Source organism: Accipiter gentilis, chromosome Z, assembly GCF_929443795.1.
Source record: "Accipiter gentilis chromosome Z, bAccGen1.1, whole genome shotgun sequence".
Lineage (NCBI taxonomy): Eukaryota > Metazoa > Chordata > Aves > Accipitriformes > Accipitridae > Astur > Astur gentilis.
The window spans coordinates 40,068,352-40,093,338 of NC_064919.1; the positions used below are offsets into that span (position 1 = coordinate 40,068,352).

At 37.4% G+C, this 24,987-nt stretch overlaps 1 protein-coding gene across 13 annotated transcripts in view; it reads right to left on the minus strand.

Moving 5' to 3' along the window:
• Positions 1-24,987, minus strand: part of SPIN1 (spindlin 1) — a 66,104-nt gene that overhangs the window by 33,702 nt on the left and 7,415 nt on the right. The gene's annotated exons all lie outside the window — the stretch shown is intronic.

Genomic DNA, 24,987 nt, shown 5'->3' on the forward strand with positions numbered 1-24,987 from the left:
AAAGCCACAATTCATTCACTAGCACTTCATGAAGTTTTTCACTGTGCTCTCTGAACTTAAGGACACAAGGCTACTGAAGTCAAAACTTGATTCAGCAGTTCAAACTGATTTTCTAGAAACTAAGCCAGTGACTGTTACTAATTCAGAACCCCACCAAAGATTTTTGCTAAAAGCAAATGAAACTTGAGTTTTCCTAAAACTAGCATTCTGAATTCAATTTACATTTCATTTGCACACTGATAGTTCTTAAGATCTTGAGGCATAAACCCTGATTTTCTGAAACTGATGTACTTTGAGAACATTTTGACTTTTAAACTATATGTAACTCACACACTTGATTAAAAATAAACCAAACCCCATAAAATGTAGAATTATTAAATATGACAAAGAACAAAACAACACATTTAATGCCATCAGGCAAGTATCTTAAACTCTTAATATGGAAAATCATCAAGAAAAAAATTAACTCACAAAATGCAAAAACTTTTGTAACAAATTTTATTATGTCTCAAAGAATGCCATGTTCCACATAAAATTAGAAAACATAAACCAAAACATGCTTCTGATGTACGCGGTAGCAATAAGCTATACTGCTAAGGAAGAGGAGAAGCTCCATGTTTGGATGTATATGACTTATAAAAGTCATATCAACTTTTTAGGGTAATTCTGTTGGTAGCAGCAGATACAGCAAAAACAACACAAGCAGCTTTTTTGGATCCAAAGTGTGACACATCTAAAACAAGTTATACAAGTCTTTACAGACTGCCAGTAACTTTCAGAAGTGCCACTGCTTACCAGTTCGCACCGATTTCCCCAACACCTGACAGCACAGGTGACTAGCACCACAGCTGCAGGTTTCACTTAAAGACAGGCATTCTTTTCAGTTGTCATCAGCTGCAGCTACTCACCAGCCCAGGTGTTTTGCTGTTTGTTTTTACAAACCTTCCTAGATCACAGCTCACTTACACAAAACACAATGCAGAAGTTAGACAACTACTTTGTCTGATAGCATTCTAAATATCATGGAGTGTTTCACAGAAGGATAAATGTTAGACTAAAAATGCAAGCCCTAGAAATTGTCAATCATACCAGTTTAAATACGAATAGTACAATCATACTATTAGAGCATGGAGGAAGACACAATATTAAGACAGAAAAAATAAAGCTGTGTTAAAAAATTATTTTTGCAGTATAAAGGCAAAAGGAAGAAAGCCCAGCACACACAGACTGCAGCTTTCACTGTGAACCAGCTTAATGCCCTCTATAAACTTAGTTCTTTAGAAACTTCAAAATGTTTTTATATGTGCTTTTAACACCATGAAAATAAGTGTAACTGCTGCCTCAAGCCTTCAAAGGACTGATTAACTGCTAAGGCGGTGTTGATAAGTTTGAAGAAAAAAAAAACCCAAACAGGAGAAGTGCGGCATGTTTGCTATTCAAGGACTGTCTAGATTATGTGTACTCAAGGTAACTCTTATCTAGTTTAAGATTCTGCTTACAATAGAGGATGCTTGAAGAGTCACAGACTTGCCAATAACAGACATACATGCTCTTTCGGGTTTCAGAAAGGAGGGGTTGGCAAGAGAAATGAAGACCCTGGTGTCCTCAGATAGGCACGACGTTAAAATGACAAAAGAGTATTCTTCCCCAAAGGGCCACCAAAGACCACCAGAGACCCCTGCGCAGGTGTAGAAGACTTTGGGATGATTGCTGAAGGGAACAACACATCATGCTTGCTAGTTAGGCAGAACACATGTATTAGACAGGTGTGGTGTTTTACCTGTAGTGTATAAGTATGGACTGAAAACCTCGGTTACATGTGCTCAATTTGTGGAAATCTTCCACCTGGCACCCTACACAGGATAAAAGCTGTGTCTCCTCTCTAAACATAGTGTGTTTTGGGAGTTACTTTCTGATCAGGTAACATAACCACCTAAAACAATTCTGTAGCTTAACTTTGTTAACATTCATGCTTGGTTTTCCACCAGATTACATGCGTTTCACTGCAACACACAGCACAATGTTGTCTGCTGCATTCTAGTGAAAGCTTCATGACCCCGCTATCCATGGAAGAAGGATGTTAGTAGCACAAAAATAGTCATGATAATCAATGCTAATGGAACCAAACCCACAAAGTCATTGCTTTAGGGGTAAAAGTTTGGAAAGAGAGGGAAGGTAATAGCATGTGTTGCTTCTATCTCTCAGACAGAGCTGCAAATGCAGATTACACACCCTCTGATGTTAGTTAGGAGGTCTGTTCCTGCTTTCAGAGCCACCCATAAGCAGCTCTTCTGGCACCACCTGGTGGGCTCAAGCATTTTCACTTTGGTATCTAAAACATTTCTCTTGCATGCAACTGCCCTGTTATAAGTTTGCATTTGCACTGGTAGTTTTTCAGTGGACGACCAGCATGTTGCAACAGATCATGCTAATTTTCTGTGGAAGGAGTCATTCTGAAATGAAATGCGTCAGCTTAAGAGATTCCTTGTTAAGTGGTATTTTGATTTCCATAACTCAGCTCAGAACTGCTGGTACATGTTTCAGTTGTTAGTGCTGAAACCATGGATGAAATATATATGTTATTTAGACTCCCTAACTCTTACCATATGGGTGGAAAGGATGATCCTGTGCAAGTCTTCTGTGCCCCCTCTCCCCAAAGGCAATCTTAATGTTAAAACATCTCCTAAATGACAGGGGGAATAAAAATATATGCCCGGTTTTAGTCTGCGTTACCTTTTTTCCCCTTTCCTGATAAAAAAACCCCGAGCACTTTCCTGTGATATAAGAATTCAGCCACTCAAATTCCAAATTTATTTTGAAGCATCCTACAGCTCAACAAGCATACTGGTTATTAAGAATCTTTTTATCCTATCACTAGGATTTTGTGTATAACATCTGATGTCTGACAAGAAAGATTACAGCATGAAAACTCTGAACATAGAAGTGATTTGCAGCTGACAAGCATGAAGAGTGATACATTTTATCTATGGATTTATGAGCTGAAAGATCCCAAATCAAGTACTACTATCCCTCTCCTACAATAGCCTCTGCAGTTTTACCTCTAACCATAGATGTATTATTTGTTTACAATTGTACAGAAACAAGCAGCACTGGCATGCAACCATATGTGCATATATAATAAACATACACACATACAAATGCACATGTATTTGGTTGGACAGGGCTTTGAGCAACCTGATCTAGTGAAAGAAGTCGCCACCCATGGCAGGGGGGTTGGACTAGATGATCTTTAAAGGTCCCTTCCAATACAAACCACCCTATGATTCTATGATAAAGACATAAATAAAACTTTAAGTTACCTTCATGCTACAATGCTATAGTGATGCAACTGCAGATTATTCAGCAGAAGATTGAAAGAATCTGAAATTTGTGCAAACTATCTCTTGTTGATAGGGTGTCTATTCAAGTGACTTTTGTTGAGAATGGGACTGCAAATACTGTACAGTTTCTGCTAAAGAGGGAGCAGCACATGCATACACTTGAACTCTAGGGATAAGGCTATCATACCTTATGATGATTCTGGAACTGAATAAAAATGTTTAACCTTTCAGCAAACTCCTATATTCTAACTTTGTGTTAACCATATAGAATGCAAAAGACAGCACACTGCATTTTGTATTTATAAAACTTATCAAAACATTATGGCCTTAATAAATAGACAGACTATTTACCATAATATAGAGCAGAAAAGGGTTTGCTGATAAGTTCTGAAGACAAGAACTTCGTATTATAGTACAAAACCAGGGAAGTTGTCATAATTTAGGAATCTTAAAAAAATTGGAAACACTTGCTATAGTAGGAGCGCAAATATCAACAATATTATTATTTTGAAGAATTATCCCAATGGTTCAGAATTTCAGAAGTCTTCTAGCTCAGGCAACAGTTTGAACAAGTTTTGTCTAAACCATCTTTCATCAGCACATGTCCTTACCATACCTCTACTAAAGTTACTAACGGTATTTCAGGTGAAACGTGGATTATTTTTTTTAAATTCAACTTGAAGCATTAGTACAAATACATGCAAATGTTAACTCTTAAAGACTGCCTTCAAAATTCTTACACATTAAAAAAAGAAAAAAGGAGAGAACAGAGAGAAATCCTGAAAGTATAATTTCCAGTGTTTCCTATCTATGCTTGGTTTTCCTCTTGAATTAGCAAAATGTAGCTGTTACTGAGACAACAGCATAGTTTATTCCTTATTTCCACTGCACTTTCCTCATTACACACATCATTAAAGCAGTCTGTCTCACTTAATCCAATTTAGCATTTAAGAACTCTTATGTTTGCAACAGATGTAATTTGAAATAAACTTTGACAGTGTATAATTCAGCCACTTTGTAAAGGCAGCAGCAAGAACTTCATCAGAGCCAGTACTATAAAACAGTATTTTAAACACACTTGCTTATCTTTTTTAATTTCAGGGACTTAATGATGACCTTCCCAACATCAGAGTATCATCTTGCAAGACTAATTTTCAGAGGTCTCACACTACAGTTCTAAATTATAATAAAAGCACCAGTAAAGAGAGCAGGAGAGTGCAGGGTTCTCAGCCCCCATGTCAGAATGCCCCTATTCTGATTTTTAAAAAAATTGTTACAGGTTAAATGCTAAAAGACATTATTTCCTCCCAAAGCTTATATATAATTTTTAGCCTTGTCTGCACTACCCTTATGCTTACATAGTTACTGTAGAGATGCAAGCTACAGAAGTTAAGTGTGCTCTTGTCTGCATTAGAGCACCCATCCATCAATAGCCTGGAACACAAAAAAAACCAAGCAAGATTTTTCACTTTCTACAGAAAAACACCAAACAAAAACCCCAAACCCAGCGAAATCACATTCGACACCACCATCCTGGACACTGCTCTAAATTACAGGAAGAACACACTATATCCTGTTTGGACGTATTTTGCTGGCTTGAAAAGCCCTGGATTACTGGGAGAGAGATCAAGTTCAGGTATTAATTCTAAGCACCCTACAATGAAGGGTAGGGTGTTCGCCTTAAAACATTCACAGAAGTATGCATTGCATTCTTAAAATAAATAAAATCCATAGGTGAAAAGCCAACTGTAAAATGTGAGATTTCCCAAACCTTTTCCAACCCAAGACTAGTCAATGGATCTGACTAGTGCCACATCAGTGAAACTGATCATTGAAGTTTAGCTGTATTAAGCCTTGAAGAAGGCGAAGTCTCTCCTGATAACAAGAACTACTTTTTTGAAAGTTTAGGTATCTAGAATCAAACTCCTACTTTTTAGAAATATACCACTGTGGCACTTCTGAAGTGCATCTAAATCCTACTGCAAAGGATTATTTCTGACTTTCTGGTCAACTAAAAATTACAGTGATGTCATATCATTCTCATCTGACTGGCTTGATATTTTATGCTAGCCCCCAGCATATAGTACAAACTCTATATCCAACATGAATGTGGGATTCTGGCCTCAAAAAGCAACAGTCTCTGTAAGTGGCATACCCTAAACACAGTTCTAAAGGATTCTCCAGGAAATGCATTGCATTTAGACATATCAAGCATTTTACTCAGTGGGCCACAAGTGGAAGCACAGAGTAAAGAGTAACCTGTCCAAGATAAACTGGCTGGAGATGACTTTAACTAGCAGGTCAGCTGTGAGCCTGGCAGAGCCTGATTGCCATCTGACCATCTGTACAGTGAAAGCACAGGAGTACCTTAGATACATTTCAATTTACCTTATTTTTTTCCAATCTAGATTACAGCTATTACAGATAGTTAGCAGTAACTTTTGACCATAATAGCAGCCAAAAATTAGGCACATATACTGTAGTGCAGCCTGTATGCCCTTCATATTAATATCTCCCTCTCAGTTCTTTCCCAACAATCTTCATATAATCTTTATCTGTTTGCACAATACTATTGTTTTCATCCGCCACTCGGGTACCCCTTAGAGAGAATATCTGGCTTTCTTCCTTTGCAGAACCTTTCATGTGGGTGATAGTATTTTCAGTGCATTGGAACACATGACTTAATATTTTAAATATGTATAAGCACCTCATAAGAGAACTGGTATTTACCTTCAGGGTTACAAAGCCCCAGGTTGTACCAGTCTAGTCTGTCTTTATGTTCTTCAGTGGGGCAGGATAAAAGCTCTTACAACAAACTGTCCAAAGATTCTTAGAAAAAGAAAAAAAAAAGAAAAAAAAAAAGGTAGAAGTTGAAGCCTGATCCATCACAGACCTAGAAGTATCTTCTCCAGTTTCCTGCATATAAAAGTTAGGTAGGAATCTCAACATAACTTGTAAGAAGTTCCATAATTAACTCTCCAATATTTGTCCAAGTAGTTCAAGAAATCACTGCGTGGGAAGCTTTAATGTGCAGTTATGGTAATGAAACCCTACTCTAGAAGTCTACAGAGCTATGAGATCAATTCATAAAAAGTCTTCCCATAGAGAGATTTCTTTTCTAGCATGAAATTAAGATCATCAGATAAGGATGAAGGATAGAATTGATCAGAAGTTTAACTTCTTAACAATTAAGGCACTTTTAAGCGAGCCACATCTATTTTCTTGTTGGCTTCACAAAGGGTTAGAGGACTACTTTTAGAGAGCACCAGGACTAGACATTAATAAGAAAGTTAAGTACTACACAGAATTAACAGTTACCCTACACACACTGCCACCCAGAAGTTATGAAATTGAACTGGATTTCTCTGCCACTTAACACAAAGATCCATAAAGGCTCTCAGGGGCTTGACATTATGCCTCAGTGTCATCAACACTTCATGCAGCAGCAAAACGTAATTGCCAAATAATTAAGAGTGACAAATTTGACATGGATACTATTAAGTAAAAGTTTTATAATGAAACTTCATCACTTGGGTTATATCAGAATCACTTCATACATTCAAAATTGCCTAGAACTATGACTTCAGATTCTTTTGAGTAAGGGCTGTTAAATGAAAGAACAGGAACAAGAACCCCAATACATAGATTTTTAATCAATGAAATCTGATAGAGAAGCTTGCTTCACAACATGTTAAAACTATGAGACAGTTTTCCCTTGATCTTATTTCAGCAAATTCTGTGCTAAGAACACTGTAAAACACAGCCTACTATCAAATTACAGAACTGCAATATGAACTGTTGTAGCCCAAGCTGTTTAAACTCCAAGATAACAATGTAACTAATGTTTAGATTTTAGTTTGATGTCTTATTTCAGAGCAATAAAAAAAAATCTGCTCAAAGAATGTGTAAACTGCACACAAAGCAAAGAAGCAGCGTACAATGCAGTGCATCCTGAAAACATTTGAACCTTATCTAAAAAGGTAGAATTCTGAAATCAAACCCTGGAATATCAATGTTAAATTCAACTTTTTTTGCATACAGACACTGCTTGATAAGTTTTTAATTATTTTTTTTAAGACTCCACAGAACTCTGGAATTTTTTTCTTGTATTATAAAGCATGTAAATCATTATGAACTTTTTTCCCTAGTTGGATCCTTGGAACTTACCCCAATGCATTGCTATCTAATAGGAGTTAAACAAATACTAAAGGCCAAGTCGTGCACCCATCACATTTGCTTCGCTTTAATTGCATACGGCTGTCTTTATAAAAAAACAATTAATTCTTTCCATGTTCTTTAGAGCTCTGCTCTTCTCACATTTCACAACACTTTAAGCACATGGAAAATATCTATTTGAGAGGTGAGATAAGCCTTAACTAGCACACAACAGAACTGACTGTTTATACTGCATACATACATTCAAGCACTTCTGTTGAGGGTATCAGGTTAAGAAGTCTGTGCCACTGTCAGCACCTAGCTTGCCTGGCTCTACCCACATTCATTACACATCAGTTACCCTTCCAGATTGGCTAGGTGTCTTTACCTGTCAAAACCACTTGTCAATCTACCATAGTTTCTAAAGCTATCTGCCATTCCAGAAAAACGAATTAAAGCAAACCAAGAAGTCTTTCACTTCTTTCTAAACTTTGAAGACCTTACTTCCCAAGCACTGCCTTATACTCTTTCTGCACTATCCTTCTCCCTGACTTCAACCTCCAGTCTTCCTTGTGTTTACACAAGTAATTTTACCATTGCTTTATAGAAAAATTCCTCCAGTCATCTGACAATGACCAGTTCAATCAGCTGCTCAGCTTTTTTTACATAGTTCCTCATACCAATGCTCTCTTGGGATCACTGCAGCATTTTTTTCAGTCCTAGCCTGTTTGCAAAACTAGCTGCAGCACACGCTTCTCCGTGGTTTCTGGTTTCTCACTGAGGGCTACTTGTCACAAATAAAACTTTTAGCCAACACCTCTGAAAAACTCTGCATTTCAGTCAATAATAAAACCATTTTAAAAAAAGCATAAAGCAGAACACAGAATACAAACAGAAAAAGTCTCACTGGTCACCTTCAGCAGCACAACAAACAACATGCTACCCAACTACCGTTGCCATCCTATCCGGCCCACACAATGCTGGATACAAAGAAAACGTAACACTGGGACTTAAGTAGCTCTGCTGCCAAACCCCAGGGGGTCTTTGCTAAGCGTGCATGAACAGAAATTGCCCAGTGCCTATTTGTTCAGAGTTGAAGTTCTTCATTAGCAATTCACTAGTAGTTCACTACTTTTTTTAGTAAAAAAATGCTATGTCCTTATCAAAGATAGAGATACTCTTCATACACTTCATTTTCACCTCTCTGATCTAAAGGTTAAAGTATTGGATCAAGAAGGCTACAGTTCCTTTCTGCTGAAAAAATAAAACTATTTTTCCTAATTACATCATAATGAAGACAATTAAGCAATTTTGATTGAAGTTTTATGAGAAGTTCACTCCAAAGAGCTTAAAGCATACATCCAGAATATGAGATACAAGTCTCAATGGCTGATCTCAGGCAGTCAAAACCAATTGCAAACAAGCCCTCCCAAATTTGAACATACTAGCTTCCAGCATAAACAGAACCATGGGCAGACTCACAAAACCACAGTCCCCAAGTACCACAGAATTCTTAAATCCCTTCTTTAGAAACATTTCCCAACCACACTATCACCCCACCAGTCCAAAATGGAATAAAAGGAAACCACTTTTAATCCCAAATCTTACACCAATGTATTTTGACCAGCTCCTACACTGTCCTTTCCATCATTTTATTAGAGGACAGATGTTTCTCCACAAAGTTTTAGAACCAGTGGTTCCTTTCCACCTTTCACCCAATTACCTCTCATTTACAATTAAATTCATTAGGCCATCCAAATTAATAAAAAGCTTATAGCAGAAATTCAGTTCATTGGCTACTACCTTAATGAAAGTCTAAAGGTGAATATGCTTTCTAACATATTGGCAGCACTTACTTCACAAACACTCACTGCAGTGAAGTACTGAATCTTCAGTAATGAACCACATTTGTCAGAAAACTTTAACTGATATTTGACAAGTCATAAATCATTTTCAGTTAAGTATTCAACAGTTTTAGCCTGCCAACAGCAAAATGCAGGGCACATATAAGCAAGGAGACTTCAATTTCTTATTTTATATTTAAAAGACAAAATGTTTTAAAAATGTTAAGCTATCCAATCTATTGCATTTGTACTATAAATGATATCAGTATTTTCCTTTACAATACATAAAACACAACAGCTCATACACTTGATCTTATATTACTAGCCACAACTTTAAGAACAAAAGAGGCAGCACAGGATTTGGAACTGTTTAAGTTTCCCTCCAGTTTAAAATAAGTAATTTTATCAAATTCTCCAAATCTACCAAAATCAGTTAATACTGTTAAGCAGCAGTCCTGCCAAACACTTTGCTAACCCTAATTTCACCAGCCTTTCTCCCTTTATGAGTGAATATACTACTGAAAATAGTTGATTTTCCTCACTGTTCAGGAGGAAAAAATTAGGAATACAGCTAATGGTGACAAGCACTGGACAGAATGAATTTCAAGCACATGTACCCATCCGGTCACAACTGTGTACAGCAAGAGAAAGAACTAGTCTGGTTAATTCAAGCGAGCTCTTCGCATTATGGGTTTAAAAGGTAGAACAGCTCTAAACCCAGAAAGAGCTTTACCTACTATAGCTGAACTCAAAATATGATTATCACATATGACAGATAAACACTTTGCATATATTAAGCGAGGGACAGTCTTGAGGTATACAGAATGAGTAAGATAACCAACGTTTCTAAAGAGCAAAAAGTTTTCCTATTTTATTGTTGAAGTCAGCAAAATAATTAAGGCTATCAGCTGTAGATCTACAGGAAATCCATTACTGTTCCATGTATGCAGGGGACAGCAGGCAATCATGTAATACTGTTCTTTCTGACCTGCTTACTATTCATTGCTTTGTTGAAACAGAATAGATATGTACGTATATGACTACTAACTACACAGGAGTTTTTTCCCTGTTTTCTACAGCTGAAGAAGTTTTCAGAGCGGGAACAGTTCTCATTTATAGTCTTCTTACTTCCAATAGTATCTTTTATTACAATGAAGACATGACTTTTTCTATTCCACATGGCATGCAACCTGTGACAACAAAACCTACTGGTATTAGAAATGCTTCAGGCATTGTCAATATCCTTTTAGAGGCCAAATATTCCAGCTGTGAACAATGCACTGAACACTTGACCCAATTTTTCAGCAACTCAGCATTTCCCTCTCATGCTGTTTATAATAGGATCTAAGTATTGCAAAATCCATCTTGAGCTTCTCTACAAGTACAGCTGTTTCTAGAAAGCCTTCAGAAGCACAAGTACTCCTCATGGTAGCTAGTTCTACTAGCAATACATTGCATTGTTAAATTTATTTTTTTTTAATGAAAAATCATTGTAATTCAGCCTTACGCATATGATTTGCACCTCCCTACAAAATAGTCATACATAAGGCTGGGTGTCTTGCTAGTCTTCTAAAACAAAAGCTAACTTTTCTAGTTTTAAGTGTCAACACCAAAAGGTTCTCCAGATCACCTGTTTTAATACCCAGCTTATACAAGCATGTATTTTAAACTCTCCATTTATATTACATTTAACATCTGTCCACCTGTAAAGCTGGAATCCAGTTCCTCTGCTGAACAGGAAAAGGGAAGAGAGTGAGATTTAAAGTGATCTTGTTTCTGTGGAAAGTATTACAAAGCGATGCTTTTCTGCACTGGTAGAGTTGGGGATTGAGCTAATGCCTCTGCTGTAAGAGAAAGATTTGCTTGAAAAGAAACCTTTCTGCTTTGTCTTCCCTTAATTCCCCAGGACACTGACAATTAAACTACAACTTCACTGACAAGTTGGTTTATTTTATTTCTTCTGTTAAAAGCCTTAACACTTAATTCCACTAATATGTAGGTAGTCCAGTCAACTAGAGTATGATAATCCTGGCCCTCAAAGCAAGATGAATTTACCACACTGTACAATTCTCTTCAGATGGCTTAAGAAAAACATTATTCTAACTTTTTTGGAAAACAATGGAAGAGCAACATTTTTTTCCCCACTCAACAGTAGACAACATGATCCATATAACTCCACACTATTAAAAAAAATGTCCCCCCCAACAAACCACCCCCCCTAAACTGAACTCAAGTTGTATGAGTTTTATCAGCATTTACTATTTTTTTTAAAAAATTGTTACCAACTCATACAAAACCAAAGCAACTGTCTTCCTAAAGATGTCTACTTTATTCATCTATAGCTTTTCCAACTACTCCTGAATTATTCTGAATGCTTAAGGCTTCAAAGACAGGTAATAAAGTGCTTTCCCCCTCCCTTGAATGTATATAATAAAACAGCATCTTAGAGAAGTAGGCCTTAAAGTCCTCAAACTGGTCATCTATTTTAAGCTGTTTCCTTGATAGTAGGTTAAACTTATTATAGCTAAAGCATATTTTCCAAGTCTTGTGTTTTCTAACTACTGTTCTCCTATATTTTCCATTTTTACTCTTAAAGTATACTGCCTAAAATTCTCCTCTCAGATTTTGTAAGGATGCTTCCATTTCATCTTTCAAATCACTAATGGAACTTAAATGAACACTAATTCAAGCACATGCCAAGCACAGTTTATCAGAACTTCCCAGGAGACCATGTAACAAGTTACAAGAATCTTCTAGAGCTGAAGAAACTAACCTGCCTAACAAAAACTAGCTCTCAGTGCGCACCTACAATTTCTTATATTTACAGCTTCCATAAGTAGGTTAAGTGACATTTTCATCTGAAGGCAGCTAGCTGATTGATGAAATCAACCTCTGTTCTGATACAATTCCCTCATAAAACTGTATTTCAGAAAAACAATTCCGTTCTAAGAAATCACACATTTTCTTTCTTAAAATTGACAAAAGCTCTTACAACCATTGTTACAGATACTTATGGAGCAAAAATACATAACTTTTTAAAAAAATCTGAGTAAATAATAAGGCAATGACAAATTTCCAGATGGGCAATCTGGTATACACAAACACCTGAAAACTCACCACATATTACAAGCATCCATAAGTATACCTCAATACCTGCACCATGAACACAGACAAAGAAGATTAACCCAATGAACTTCAACAGCAAGAACTCCTTTGTTTTGCCCTCATAAGCTTTTAATAACAGTGATTGACTGGACACCTCTCAACCCTCAGACAAGCAGCAATGAAATGTGGGTTATTAGTTCCAATGAGCAAACAACCGAAGATGTGGAACAATTCACTACCAATTTTTTAAGTCTGTTTCCTGAAGAGTGGTAAAGATTGGCAGTTACTTGAAGCTAATGTAAACCCAACAGAAAGTAAGAAATCCCTATAAAGTAATTGTAGACCAATTTGCATCATTCCAGCCCATTAGTGACTGATACTGCTGTTAAACTGTTCAGAGAAGAACTCTGAACTAATAGGAGAAAGAATCATCCTTTGGCACCGCAGAAAACTGTGGGAATAACCAGAAATATTATGCTTCAGTAAAATCTGTGAATATTTAATTGTCCACAAAATATTCTAGCACAGCTCCACAACAATCTTTCAACTTGCAGCCTTATTTATGTACCATGAATAGAAGTCACTGAAGCAAAAGAAATTAAAAAAATACTTTTATACTTAGTTTTGTGTTGGGTATAACCAGCAAATTAATACACTTCTCTGAACTTTAGGAACTTGCATACCATGCAGCCTCTGTCACACCTGCATGTACATGATAACCTGAGTGATGTTTGCAATAGAACTGTAAGTGCAGATACACAAAACTGACTCCTTTTCCCTCTCTTCTAGCAAATATAGCTGGTTTTCCATTTGTGGAATTAAAAAAAGATAGACAAGGAAGGACAAAGGGGATGACTAACTTTGCTTTCAGAAGAAAGGTGTACTTTTATTACGCTTTATCTATTTTTCATCCTTTGTTTTTCATATAAAAGGGAGCAAGAAGTACCATTAGTGGATACATCATTCAGACCAGTACTGTTGTGTAGGATTTAGCTCACCTTTGTCCAGAGGTTTTTAAAATTCTTTATCCTCCCTTGACGAACAGACAGGTGTGCCTGCAAGGGTTGATCATCTTGGCTGGTCCAGCTCAGTAGGTCACAGATCAAGGCTTCTCCCATTGTTTGGGTGTTTGGAGCAACTGGTAACAGTTTGGGAACCTCTGATCAAAGGCTTCTTCATTATATGTTTAACTATGTGCTGTTCTATTCTGGGAATTCTTCAGAGAAAGAAAAAAGGCCAGGAAAGGCCTATAACCCACTATCATACATCAGTGGTTATGGAATTTACATCCAAAGAGCACTAATCATTAAATGCTAAACCTCAAGTCATATGGGCTGATTAGAAGTAAGTGACAGTAATAACACTACATGTTCACTAAACCAGACAAGCTATCAATACATCAGCTGATGGTTACAATTAACTGTAGGCATAGGATTTTGCCTGAAAGGGAAAAGAGCTAGTCACCAACCCATACAGGCAAAAAAAAAAAAGCACTGACAAAACCAAAGAGACAGAATAAAGAAAACGAAATTCCTGAGGTAAAAGGGGTTGGGAGTTGGAAATGACATACACATGCCATATCCAGAATGCAGTAAGAAAGAAGAAAAAAAAAAGCTCTTTTCAATTACAGGCTTGAAGTTTAGTCTCACACTGAATAAAACTAGCTTTCTGAAATACCCTCCATGTTTCAGGATAAAAGACAACTATATGCCCGCCACTTTAAGAATACATAAATAAATAATCCAGATACAAAAAGAAAGTTCAGTTCTTCAAATATGTATTCCAGAAAGCCTTGCAGGTTTAGACTGTTTTTTAGGGCTTATCAAAAGTAAAGCTAGGTATTAAGCATTTGTCTAAAATTAAACTGCTGTAAATGTAATAGTTTCTTATTTGACCTACCGCTCATCTCAGCAATATCACAACCAGATTCAGTAATAGTTGGCTAAGGGACTCAGTGACATTTTGCCATACACTTGCCCTTTGAAAAATTCTTTGTTTCCCATATTAGTCCGGAAATACATTTCAAAAATTGAACACAAGAATCCAAAAAATTTAATCTGAAATTTGGTATTAAAAACACCCACACTGGCTGTTCTACTGAACAGAAATCAAGCTAAAGAAGGAATAACAGAATTGACTAGTACCAAATGAGCTTGCAACAGCTTCATTAAAAAACCAGAATGTTCTTGTCAACAAAAGTTCCACATTAATTCATGTACAGGTTTTTAAATTTAAAAAAAGTTTCCAGTCTACTTCCTTTCCAACAGCTGAGAAAAGTGAAACATTTATCTATACACAAACCTTTCAGTCATTCTTTAGCACAGCAAAACTAATTTTGAAAAAAACCAAACCAAACCAAAACTGTCCATTACTACAATATTATGCACAGCTTTAGTACTACAACAATAGAGACACAGGCATAGAACATTTTTAAAGAGTTGTTTTAGAGGTCTCATCTACTCTTCCCTTCCCTCAAGCAGCGCCAATAAGCACAAACTCTTTTAACTATTATGGAATGATTTGCCTATGCCAACAGAAGGCATAGTTCAATTTCAGTATTCTTCTGTCCTTCTACTATAGAACCATCATAAACAGCTATGAGAGTTTAGCCAGCTTTAAAAACGGTGGTAAAGTTTATCACTTACCCAGTAATATTAAGATATGATTTCATTTCTTTTCACCACATTGCTACAATTCTTCCTGTGACTTTACACAATATATCCAGGACTCTGAAGCACAATGACTTTTTAAAGCATCCACATAATTGCTCTTACAGGCAATACAAAACTACTTGCTGACTAAACCTTGTGTATGTTCCAACATACTGACTGATCATTTAATAAATGCACAACCCTCCATCCTTAAAGAAATCTTACAGGATGCTTTTATTAAAAAAAAAAAAAAAAACAAACAACAAAAAACCGAAGAGATCTAGTACTTATTCAAAGCCAGGAGAGCTTTCCCTGCATCCATTTATCCGAAGGTAAATTTTAACTCACTCCTAATTGTTCAGTCTACTGCAAATTACCTTGCATTTAACCACAGGGCAAGAACATGCACAGACACCAGGGTAACAAGTTGTCACAGGTCGGTGTAATTGCCTTAAGTTGCACACTTTTGCATCATGGCAAATATGAAGCAGTTTAGCTTCTCCTTATGGATTGGTAGCTATCCTCCTCTTCCTGTGAGTCCAAAAACCATAAGCACAAAAATAACCACTGTCCAGGATACGACAGCAGCACCTTATTACTGGACAAGTCATATACTTGCTACCATTCTATGGTAAATGCAAGTGAACTTTTAAATTTTATAATGCAAGTATTTTGTCCTTACTCATGCTCTTACAGATCGACTTGACCCAAATAATTTATTATAATTTTAAGTGAGTTTACTCAGTTTAGTTTGGTAACAGTTACATAGACAGGTCTCTGGGAACTAGAGCAGAAAGTGTCTATTTGAAAAAGACATACGTTTTTCTGTTCTCTGGTTAAGTGTCTCCTCATAGGGGATACTTATGTCATTAGCCTTTGTTTGAGGACTAAGTTTAATTGCTGTTGTGTTAGTCTGAGAAACATTGTTCCGAAGTCAAAAGGATCACCCAAACACTCTGGAAGAGCAAGGCCAGGGCAAACATACCTAACCCTGCTGTTAGAAGGTAATGGAGTGCTAAGTTACTGCACTTAGCTAAATCTGTTAGGTTAATTAATCATGACACACCAAACTCATGGGTTCATATCTGTTTAGGAGTCTGGCTGATCTTTCTAAGTGACATTTTAAGTGTACAAGAGCCAGTTCTCAAAAAGCCAGGCTAATAACACTGCTACGCACCCCTTCCAACATTGAGGGAATGTAAGTTTCCTTTCATATATTTTGAAGAGAAAGAGGAAAAAAAATCTGCCATTTGACCACTTTCAAGCTTTTTATCTCACCAGTACTCTATGCATCGTAAGTAACAAATTATTCTTGGATATGTGTTCTGAGACTTTAAAGCCTAGTACACTGAGAAGATGCCACTGCAACACTAAATTGAAAATAAGCATAATTAAAATATTTTCCTAAGCCAAGCTTAAGAAGGTGACATCAGTTAGTTTTGCAAAAGCAAATATTTTGCTGACATACTTGAAACATATTTTTTTTCTCTCTAATGCAGCAGGCTTCTATAACTTTATTCATGAAGGCCCACAGTAAAAAACATCTTTTGTTTCCTCCATTCAGAGGTGACAGTTCATGCTCTAACGATCATTGATTCTTACATTTTACATCCAATTTCTGCAGCTGTTTTATAACTTACTCATGACATAATCACCATTTGTCTTCAAGATAAGCAGTGGCAGGCCACCAATTTGAGGGAGAGGGCCAGAAGACACCAAAAACAGTGTGGGGGGAAAGTAAGCCAAATAGTTACACATCAGTACTTAAGGCTTGAGCTATAACAACTACATACCAGTTTTAAAAGCAGACAAAATACATGAGCATTCAAAATTCTTATTAGGACAAGTTATGAATCACAGCATTAATTAATCAAAATTTAATTGTTATGAACCTCAGCCTAAGCAACCAATAAGGATTTTACAAGTAAGTAGTAATTCAGCACCTAAAAAACCCAAAAGCAGGGCCACAAAATACTTAAGAGGGACCAGGTTAGAAAATTCAGTTATCCATATTAGGTCTGCATCTAACCAAAACCATGACAAGCTGTACTATGAGCCTATTTATTCATGGATTTGAGACACATGCCTAAACTTCTCCTATGATCAACAACATGGTAACTACAATTATAGTCAACAGTGTTTAATGAATCAGGGGTATTAACTTGAGTCTCTGTTGGACAAAAATACTGACTGCCTCTACTCTGATAAAAATGGAGTTCTCTCAAATCAGCTGGGAGTAGGGGGAGGAATTACAGTGGGTAAACTAAGGCCTCCTCTAGTCACAAGAAAATGGACAAATAATTTTATTTGGAATTACTGCAATGAAAGAGTGAAGAGTAATATTTTGCAGACTGAAGCATGATCACATTGAAACAGAGACCCTAAGCCCATACTCAAAGCATAAAAAGTTTTCTCTCTACGCCCCTGATTTTAAGAAAAAGCTTATAAACATGATTAGGCAATTTAAATCACCTGTAATTTTCATCCTATCTTTGCATTGATCTGGGGAAAAAACCTGAAAAAAGGACTCAGGGAAAATGATCTCTTGCCTTTAATCTACATCTTGAAAAAGCTGAGCAACTAGTCATGAACTGAATTTGTCTTGCCTATTTTCTTCACCTTAAGCCATTTTTGCTTAGATTAAAGCTGTTCTCATACAAATGCATTCAAGTAATTGTTTACACTACAAACATAAATCACTTAAGTGAAAGCATTTGCTGTTAAGAATGGCAAGTCTCTTGCCATGGCTACTAACCAATAATGTGATCTTCGTTTTTCCACACCAACTGCATTCACTCACTGTCTACAATGTTAATAAAAATCTCAGCCTAAACAGATCAACTTTAAATGGTGAATAGCTACAACAGATGTCAAAAGTTGTAATACACAGTAACAGCAAGACACTGAAAACAATATTCAGCATTGTATTACAAGCTCTGGCTATAGCTAACTATACTGTTTTTCATAAATTTGGAGGATCAGTGAAAGAATTGTACTTTAGAAGAAAAGTTATTACTTACAGAAGAGTAGTATAGCTGTAGAGAAAAATATCAGAGATTTGCAATATTAATAATTTAAATACTGCAGTCAACACTGGATTCATCAGCAAGGACAATGATAATTTATTAAACTGCTGATCATAGGGCTTTTTCCTAATAAAAAAATGAGAATCATTGGTGTTGTGACATTACATGGTATTTTCTTTGCTTACGCACAGGTCTTGCAGATTTTTGGTGAAAAACACCACACATCCTGCACAAGCTGGGGGGCAGCAGGACAACAGGGAGATAAAAATAAAGCTGTGAAACCAGTGACTTTCCCTAAGAGCAGTGGAAACACCAGAACAGACCAAGCCTTATACTGCTGGTGCTTTTTAAAACATGGAAGAAAAATGCACAAAATACTAGTTCTGAAACTGGTATGGTATCTGCATACTCATGAAACTAATTAGAAGATCCTGAAGTACTTAAGAGGATGAAGAACTGTTTCAAGTTACTCTGGAAAGGTTATTTACTGGACTGTGAAAAATGTACTTTTAAGAGAACACCTGCATGAGTTTGAGTATATGACAATATTTCCCTAGAAACTGCTGCCTTAAAACAGTGAATTCCTCTTGTTCTGTAGTAGCAGACAGGTGACAAAATGATGGCAAGAAGTCAAGACTTTAAGAATAAGGACCACCTTGGAATCCTTGTTTCCTACCATACCGTGCTTGTCCCACAGCAGACACGCCTTCCTCTTAGACTTTGACAACAAGCTCTGATCAAAACCCCTGCTTTGAAATTACTTCACCATGCATGCAGCACAAATGGAAATGAAGTGAGAAAGTTAATCAAGATAGAACTTCAGACTGAGAACTTTCAGCAGCAGCAACAAGTAGAGGTATACTTTTCTCTTTTTAGCTTCATAATCTAATTTTCTCTCCAGAATGCTTTACATCTGACCTGAACTAGATTCACTAACATAAACATTTAATTGTATTTCCTGAGATTTTGCATAAATCTAGGTATTGGTAATAACAACAACAAACCCCCCAAAAAACACACATCCCTTTTTTCTTTTGGACACGCACATACTTATTTGCAGAGAGGACTAAATTGTCCTGTAGTACTTGAAAGAAGGTTGAGTCTACTCAACTGAGGAGCAGAGGAGGGGAGAAATAGAAATTCAAAAAGGGAAAAAGTGAAGTATCTTCCAATGAAAACAGGATCTCAGAAGGCAGGATATCCTTGCTCATAAAAGCAGGTGAGGCTTTCTAGACATCTGTCCTACAGATAAACAGAGCACACACAAGAACAGACAACCACACCTCTGCCTTTTATGCTGATCCCTGCTTCATATTTAACCTTGTGCCACCCCTGCCCAAACATACAGTCTCCTAGAAATGTGGTTAGAGGCCTAAGTATAACTGAAAACTAGGATGTTTATTCACAGCAAAGTCTCCGCCCACCCCATCCTGCTTCAATTAATTTTATACATATGGGGAAAAACAAAGCAAAAACCTCACCTCATATGAATCCATATAAATTCTGTCTTTCCAAGCATCTAGCCTAAAACTATCTGTAATGCAATGCTTACTTCAGCCCTGGTTCCCCACCAAGGTCACGGCAAGATATTACTACTGGAAAATGTACTTTTCATCCATTATTAATACAGCCACATGTCCCCAGTGATATGAAATAACACATATTTGTCTCATGTCTCTCCATACAAGCCACAGGTACACACATAGGTATAACTGAGGGTAGGAGTGAATCTCCCCCCACACCTTGAACAGTTAGGAGAGCACATGAACCAGAAGGGAGTCTGCTTGCCCTCTCTGTCTTATGGTTGACACCTAACAATAAAGTATGCTTTTATTGACAAAATGGAGGTGCAGCAGACAGAGAGATACAATTCACCTGAGGTGTACTCCTGCAGTCGGGGACTAGAAGAGATTTCTGTCATGGTTTAACCCCAGCCAGCAACTAAGCACCACACAGCTGCTGACTCACTCCCCCTGCTGGTGCGATGGGGGAGAGAATCAGAAGGGTGAAAGTGAGAAAACTCATGGGTTCAGATAGAGACAGTTTAATAGTTAAAGCAAAAGCCGCACACGCAAGCAAAGCAAAACAAGGAATTCATTCACCACTTCTCATCAGCAGGCAGGTGTTCAGCAGTCTCCAGGAAAGGAGGGCTCCATTACATGTAACGGTTACTTGGGAAGACAAAACACCATCACTCCAAACATCACCCATTCCTTCTTCTTCCCCCAGCTTTATATGCTAAGCACAGTGTCATATGGTCTGGAATATCCCTTTGGTCAGCTGGGGTCAGCTGTCCCAGCTGTGTCCCCTCCAAACTTCTTGTGCATCCCCAGCCTACCCGCTGCTGGGGTGGTGCAAGAGGCAGAAAAGGCCTTGACTCTGTGTAAGCACTGCTCAGCTGTAATGAGAAAATTCCTGTTAACAACAGTTCCCAGCACAAATCTAAAACTTAGCTCCGTACCGGCTACTATGAAGAAAATTAACTGTATCCCAGCCAAAATCAGCACACTACCCTTATTCACTCCTAGAGAAGCCTTTTCCTCCCTTCGGCAGTAGGGAGAGATGACCCTGAGGACAGCCACTGTGAATGCTCCCTCCCCATACCAACATGATGTCCATCATGTGTCATAAACCGACTACCCTGAGGTGTTATGTGTTGGTAAAGGTTCAGGCTGTCAGGGACAGATCCCGGTGATAACAACACTCAGATTCCTCCCCGGTCACCTTATACCCACTTCAAACAGTTAGGTGGAAGTATGTACAATACCAGAGCAATGTCCACAGAATGATGTTTGAAAATAGGAGATAAAAGAAAAGTACCCACTGGGCTCCACTAGGAAGAGAATTAAACGAATCAAACATCAGAATTACCAATATATGTACGCTTTATTAAGCATCTAAATACTCGCTAATGCTTGCTATATTAGATCTAACAGATCTAACTCTATTCAAATATTCACTGATAAAAGCATATATGAACTTAATAGTAACAAGAGCAATGATGATACAGGTAACACTCATGATTGCAATTAAGGCAACTGCCAGTGTCATACAGTCAAGCATCCCTGGCCAGGAGGATGTCAGCACACTAGCAAGATCCTCAGCTGGCTCTGTCCTAAAGTCAGCTTTTATAGAGCTGCTTTACTCATGTGCAATTACTTACAGCTGTGACCTGAAGCAAACCACAGGCAAAGTTCTGTCAAAGAGTAGATTTCCATCTTTTGGAGTTAAGCATTTGCTGTAGCAAGGTGCTTATGGTTTCTGTTAAAGATGGGGGGAGCAGAGAGGGAGGGAATTGGTGACCATGCCATGCAAGTATCCAAAGTATCCACCAGTGGTTTCCCAGTATGTCAAACACCTGCATATTCCTTAACCCTAAAAGCACTTTAAAAGTTAGATTTCTATGAAGTCCCATGAAAGGCAGAATTTACTGTTAAGGTATTTTTTAATACAGTCTCATCAGAGCATGGATTTTGGCCAATCATATCTCAAAACTGCAGTTCCACTGACCGCAGAACAACCACTTATATTATCTTTCACCATTCAGACAAAGAACTTCTGAAGGGGATTGTCATGGTTTAACCCCAGCCAGCAATTAAGCACCACATAGCCGCTCACTCACTTCGTAGGGGAGAGAATCAGGAAAAAAAAGTGAAACTTGTGGGTTGAGATAAGAACAGTTTAAGTGATCAGAAAAGGAAGAAAATAATAATAAAAGAATTGGACCACAGAAAACAAGTGATGCACAATGCAATTGCTTGCCACTCGCTGACCGATGCCCAGTTAGTTCCAAAGAAGTTGCGCCCCAGGCCAACTCCCCCCAGTTCATATACTGGGCATAATGACACATGGTACGGAACATCCCTTTGGCCACTTTGGGTTGGCTGTCCTGGCTGTGTCCCCTCCCAACTCCTTGTGCCCCTCCAATCTTTTTGCAGGCTAGGCACCAGAAGCTGAAAAATCCCTGACTTGGTATAAACACTATGTAGCAACAACTAAAAACAGTGTAATAGCAACATTATTCTCATACTAAATCCAAGAGATGACACTATGCCAGCTACTAGAAAGAAAATTAACTCTATCCCAGCTGAAACCATGACAGGGATTAATGAAGAAAAAAGCCATTATGTCCATTTAATAAAGCTCTCTGCAACTGGAAGGTTTTGAGAAGGAAGTAGTAAATTAATCTCCAACATATTTTCTCCCATTCTGATTTCACTTTGGTGTTCAGATCATTGCTTAAAACACATGTAGTCATGAAACAGGACAGGCAAGCAATTGCCCAGAATCATACAGACATGTATAATTATGAGCTACATGACCTATACCCTCCAAGCATTATTTGATTTATCATTCCTAGAAAATTGAATAAAGACAGTCTAATGTGCAAACATTTTTACAGTTCAAGTTGAAGACCAGAGATAAGTTACAGACATGCAGAAGAACAGAACAGACAGACTACTGGCCAGTATAGGATAGGTACTTACCCTTTGCATACTAGAAGCCTAAGCACTGTAGTAAATTTTAGCAGACATTATGTTTGTTACGGCATTTGGAAAAGGTTACCAAGAAAACTTAACAGAAATGTCACCAGGTAGCTATTCTAGAACATGCCTTCTTCTATGCTACTCAGTTCACGCCAATTAAATCTAGAAAGCTGGAAATTTCCTTATTTAATCTCAACAGCAAACACAAGATTATATGCTGGACTTAAACTACCTTTGTTCTGCATGCTAGGGAAGAATTCTGCACAGCAAACATAAATACTAAATTAGGAAAATTAGTTTTGCAACAGAAATAATGATTTGATTTTAAAAAACACCTGACCAGAAGTCTGACACCTAATAAGTCTTTCAGTTCTTACCTACCTAGGGTAAGAGATTATGATCTAGCAAAGTTCATTTTTACATTTAAATTGGACAAATACAAGTTCACAGGGGGAAAAAAAAAGGGGTTTTTTGAAAGGGTGTCAAAGACTACATAGGTGAAATTTTACAGACCTCAGCATGATGGTATAGACCAGCTAGAACAGCTTACTATGCTTTAGAACAAGTCAAAGAACATTACTGGCAAAAAATTCAAGTTTGTTCCTTTTTCATTTTATATATGACTAGCCACATGTGGGTAGAGTAGTATCAATCTAACAAGCAGCATCAGTATCAATCTAACAAGCAGCATCAGTGGTGGACATTAAGTTGCCAGGTAATGTTACACTTTACAACATAGTTAGCATAGTAATCTTAACATTCCCTATATTCATTAATCGTTCTGCTCTAACAGGAATCTAGAAGAGAAAACAAAGCAACACAATGGACAGGAAGAAAAGCCTCTGAGGCACACATTCAGAGGGAACTGTCATCTTAATAGGCTGCTCCCAAAGTTACAGTTACTTTGCCAAGACTGGGATCTCAGGATTCAAGACTACCTGTGAACCATCAGGAAGATTCTCTGAAACCAAAAGGATGGAAGATCCACCAGTGACTTTAAAGAAAGCAACACATTTTATTGGAGCACTTTAACACACTTGCAAACTTGCAGATAAAAGCAGTCTTAGACTTTACCAGTCAGGCTCCAGAACACTTTGACACTAAAACAACTCTGGAAACCAGCATTAAGAATAGTTAGGTTACCACACACCACCAATCAGTCAAGAAAGGCAGCTGTAGTGATTGAGCCCAGGGCCCTTCAGCTGAGGTAGCTGGCACTGTTAGAAGGGGACTACCAGCTACAATGCAGTCAGAGAATAAAACCTGTGTACAGCTAGGCCTGAAGTCATGAAGTGAAAATGAAGAGATGACTTCAAAGACGGCAGGTGGACTCAAGAGTTGGTCACCATCATAAAAATGCTCTCCCTATGCAAGGCCACCATAAGTCAACAATGCAAGAACTGGAAAACTAATGGAAAACACAACAACAAAAGGAGTAATTAAAATGGTAAAATTCCATTTTGTTCAAACTACCATATGGAATTGAAGGTCTAAAGTTCAGCAGTCATTCTGTATAAGTTAAGCATTTACTAAATCACTGAAATCCACAGAATTACTCTTGAAATAACTATCTACTCTCACCAGTACGTGGTGGTGCAGACCTCTAATACCATATTGGAACATTCAACAATAACATTAAAAAAAGCGCAAACAAACCAACCAAGCAAACAAACAAAAAAACTCCCAAACCCCCAAACCAAGAGCTAATCAGCTCTTAGGGGTTTATAAGCTTTATAGTCTTATCAAAAAGACTATAAAAACCTACTTGTGTTTACTGACAGTACACTGTAACTCAATCTGCAAGCACATCTCAAAAAAAAATCATCAGAAGATATTTCAACATCTCAACCACCTTGCAATAACTGCAAAGATTAGAATATGATTAGGTAATAGTTAAGGCTAACAGTCACCACAGGTAATGACAACAATTTCTATATATTTCAGCATTTTGTGGAACAATTTCAATAAAGTTTCCAAGTAAGCAAGTCAAACAAGACCTCATATAGCATAGATTTACAGCAGTTACACAACATACATTACAGAAAAGAAACAAAAAGGTAACCTGGATTTGTAGAACCATTCTCCACAACCTGAGAGCCAAATCAATTCACCTCCTGAATTCCACATGCCATCAGCAAATTCAATGTAAAGTTAAATGCAACCACCACATGGTGAAAGCAGTAAGTCTGAATTAAATTATTTCACCATCGTTTGAAATGGATCAGTGATGAGGCCCCTTTGTCTCTAGAATCAACTGTTCATAGATAAATACAAATCAGTTAACTACACTGTTTCAACTATACTTGTCCATGTCATAGAGGTGTGGATGGATGCAGTCTACATATTTATAAAAGGAAGGTCACATTGCACATTCTTTT